Raw genomic sequence first — 4,620 nt, 5'->3', positions numbered from 1 at the left:
TTTGAGCATTATAATAATTGCGTTACAATATTAATTTTTTTAGGCTTCCATTTCCATTAAATAGTTACTTTATAACTGTAAAAGTCACAACAAAATTCCTGTTTGTAATTTGACAATTTTGAAAATTAAAATATTATATAATAGGTACATTTTCAGTACTACATCCGCTCATTTATTAAACAAGAAGTTAAATTAAGCAACTAATTAAATTATTAATATTAAATATTAATACAATAAGATATTTGTATTTACATTTATCAAAATAAAAAATAAGTTCAATTATGAAAATAAATATTAATAATTGGACTTATTAAAAATTAAATAATTTGTTCAGATATTGCGCTCGAATTCTTTTCGCGTTTTACAACGCCCGATCGTTTCACATTAGATGGCGCGACGCGCGAGTCGCCACTCTCAAAGAGCCCCCGCCTCCTTCCTCACTCGTTAGGTGTCATGGCCGCACTTGCTTGCGTTTCTTCGAACGTGTCGAGTCCGTTATTTCTTTCTTGACGGATTGATCGTTGCGGCGCGTGTTCTGGAGACTAACCGAGCGAGAGTCGGATCACCAGGGAGAGCTCACCGCCAGGAAAGGGAGAGCTGCGGCAGCTAGCGTCCGAGAGGGAGGATCGAGGCGAGGAATCCGGTTCAGCGAGCGGAGTCCTTAAAGAGGTTGGTTAGTTCTCGGTGCGAGGACAGGCGGCGCGGCAGGGGGAAAGCATATAGGTTAGATTTTCGTCGCGTGAAATAAACGAATTTTAGCAAATAAATATGTGGAATGCATTTAATTGCTGTTTCTTAAGGTTTAAAAAGAGTTGTTTGTACAATTGAAACCCAAATACGTTATTATCCACATTGAAATGTGGAAATAATAAATGTGGTCCTGTTTTTTTTATTTTTACAATTTCTTGATAACTATAAAGACGAATCATTTCAGTCTTCGAGAAAGTTTTTTTTAAATATGTAAAGAGTTATTTTCACCTATTTTCACTAAATTATTATCATTTTTAATATGCTTTCGAAAGTTACATTACAGGTTAGGTAACATTTTTGCTGTGTCGCCCGTGTATAAGAGAGAGACAAGAGTATAACTTCAATAATTAATTACTCGACAACCATGCAGACGATTATCTTCAACTTTGGCATATATGGACGACAGATTCCCATAGACGAATATTCTCCATTGAACTAATTCTTATCAAATTGATTTGACTAACCACCCTCCTTAAGAGATTCTCATTGGAACGCCATATTTGTTACTTTCATTTGAGGGTTTATATTTTTAGGGTTTATACCGTCATTTTTTAAGGATTAATCATTAATTGAAGGTTAACTATCACTTGAAGGTTAACCATCATCCGAAGAAAAACTCTTAAAGTTGGGTGTGATTTCGGACCGCCAATTGAAGATTAACCTTCAAATGATGGTTAACCTTTAATTGGTCCGAAATCACACCCAACTTTAAGAGTTTTTCTATGGTGTTTTTTTAACGGTTAACACCAAAAGTTGAGTGTATTTTTCCATAAAGGTTCAGTTTGATTAAGTATATAAAAAATGTCTCTATTTTTATTCTTTTGAGCTAGCAAATTGTATTCTTGGTTTTTATGGTGATTAATATTTTGTGCAACTGCATCAATCTTTTTGTTGCTAGCGATTAATATTTGTTTTTATGTATTCGATTACTGCGCAAGTGTTGCGCATTTCGTTAATTTTATTAGAAGTTTACTCATCTTCTTTTTGTACCACTGGATTTAAAGCAAACCAATATAAACACAATAATTGTAATTTATAAACGTTTTTTTTTATCTTATAACTCATTCTCTGTTGATACCATATTCTCTAATCCCATTATTATCCTAATTAGCAGACAATGTTTTTTAAACGTTTGAAAAATATTTGAAAATCAGTTTTAAACACATATTACAAAACGTTTGAAAAACATTGCCTGTTGATTGAAACCGCAAAATTTCGGCAAGCTACAACAGGGGCTGGATTTTTGAATTTATTCGCAAGAGAAAGGTATGCGCAAATTCTACTCTTACAGAAAAGTTGCAAGTTGATCGCATGGCTTTTAGTTAATCAACTTGCAACTTTTTTATAAGAGCAGAATTTCCGCATACGTTTTTCTTGCGAATAAATTCAAGGATCCAGCCCCAGGTGCGCGCGCGCTGTGCCTTAAAAGCCTCATTAAGAACGTATAAAGGTCTTATTTGAATTTAATTAAATTTAAATTAGATTTAGAACTTATTAAGAACATATAAAGGTCTTATTTGAATTCAACATATTAAGAACATATAAAAGTTTTATTTGAATTTAATGAAATTTGAATAAAATGTACAACTTATTAATTTCATATATGGTTTCAATAAGATTAATATTTAAATTGAATATATTAGCTAATTAAATCCTTATTAAGCCAAATTAAATACGAATATTTTGATGATGAAATGATACTGTAAGAAGTACGTATATATACTTTGTATACTACGAAACATACGTACGAGTATACACGTCGATTAAGAATATACGACATGTATTCATATGTTCGAGATTTTTAATCAAAATGTATATCGGCATTTCTTCTTATATTCTTAATTAAGTTTTATATATAGAACAAATATGAGCCATATTAATGCAGTTATTCAGCATTAATTTAAATCAAATAAAATTTAAATGGAGATTTTATTAAGGTCCATATAAAGTTCATATTTAACTCTTTTCCGCGGGGAGATGCAAAAAGAGGAGATTGTCACGCGTATCGGGCGAACGGAGCGTCTCTCGCGCGAGGCGAGAGTCGGGGCGGAAGTCTCTGAAAAACCATCGGGCACGAGACGCATCTTGGCTCTTCAGCGCGCGCGCTCGCGCGCGCGCGGCATAGGTTACCACCGGTACGCGCCCAGCTGACGCCGATCTCGAAGGAATCTCCAGTTCGAGCGCGCCGAGCGCCTCGCTTCCGTTCGATCGCGCGCCTCGTGTTTTCACGCACAGTCCCAGACGCAACTCCGTACGCGTTGTGGCGGTGTGTGACGATCGGGCGTCGTATGCGCGCACCTCTTACCCGGGGTGTGTGTTCGAGACAATCCTCGCATCCTTGAAGTAAGAAGTGTGTGGTCTCTGTATCAGTGTTTAACTTTCAGTCTCCGACTGCTGCGCGCCTCCGAAGAAAAACGGAACGACGGCACAGAGCAGGACCTCTGTAAACGTTAATGATCCTTCCGCAGGTTCATCTACGGAAACCTTGTTACGACTTTTACTTCCTCTAAATGATCAAGTTTGGTCATCTTCCCGGCAACATCGGCAATGCCGACGCATTGCCGCGCACCAGTCCAAAGACCTCACTAAATCATTCAATTGGTAGTAGCGACGAGCGGTGTGTACAAAGGGCAGGGACGTAATCAACGCGAGCTTATGACTCGCGCTTACTGTGAATTCCTCGTTCATGTGGAACAATTGCAAGCCCCAATCCCTAGCACGAAAGAGGTTCAGCGGGTTACCCGGGCCTTTCGGCCAGGGAACACACGCTGATTCCTTCAGTGTAGCGCGCGTGCGGAACATCTAAGGGCATCACAGACCTGTTATTGCTCAATCTCGTGCGGCTAGAAGCTGCCTGTCCCTCTAAGAAGATTTGTTTGTACGTTGGTAGTAAAAACCCGCCGGCCGAAGCCGGGGGCCTTCGAGATACCATAAGGTACGCCTATTTAGCAGGCTAGAGTCTCGTTCGTTATCGGAATTAACCAGACAAATTGCTCCACCAACTAAGAATGGCCATGCACCACCACCCACCGAATCAAGAAAGAGCTATCAATCTGTCAATTCTTCCGGTGTCTGGGCCTGGTGAGGTTTCCCGTGTTGAATTAAATTAAGCCGCAGGCTCCACTCCTGGTGGTGTACTTCCGTCAATTCCTTTAAGTTTCAGCTTTGCAACCATACTTCCCCCGGAACCCAAAAGCTTTGGTTTCCCGGAAGCTGCCCGCCGAGTCATCGGAGGAACTTCGGCGGATCGCTAGCTGGCATCGTTTATGGTTAGAACTAGGGCGGTATCTGATCGCCTTCGAACCTCTAACTTTCGTTCTTGATTAATGAAAACATTTTTGGCAAATGCTTTCGCTTCTGTGCGTCTTGCGACGATCCAAGAATTTTACCTCTAACGTCGCAATACGAATGCCCCCCCTCTGTCCCTATTAATCATTACCTCGGGGTTCCGAAAACCAACAAACTAGAACCGAGGTCCTATTCCATTATTCCATGTACGCAGTATTCAGGCGAGGATAGCTTGCTTTAAGAACTCTAATTTGTTCAAAGTAAACGTACCGGCCCGACTCGACACTCAGTAAAGAGCACCGCGACGGGATATTAGTTGGGCCGCCCCTCGCGAGGCTAAACCCACCGGTAGGACGTCCCACATCACGCCAGTTAAACACCGCGAGCGGTGAACCGACGGTGTGCAACACAGATTCAACTACGAGCTTTTTAACCGCAACAACTTTAATATACGCTATTGGAGCTGGAATTACCGCGGCTGCTGGCACCAAACTTGCCCTCCAATGGATCCTCGTTAAAGGATTTAAAGTGTACTCATTCCAATTACGGGGCCTCGGATGAGTCCCGTATCGTTATTTTTCG

The sequence above is a fragment of the Temnothorax nylanderi genome, unplaced genomic scaffold, assembly GCF_030848795.1.
Source record: "Temnothorax nylanderi isolate EJ_2023f unplaced genomic scaffold, tnyl_v1.0 TNYL_tig0486_pilon, whole genome shotgun sequence".
NCBI lineage: Eukaryota > Metazoa > Arthropoda > Insecta > Hymenoptera > Formicidae > Temnothorax > Temnothorax nylanderi.
Note: the sequence above shows the minus strand (reverse complement) of the source record.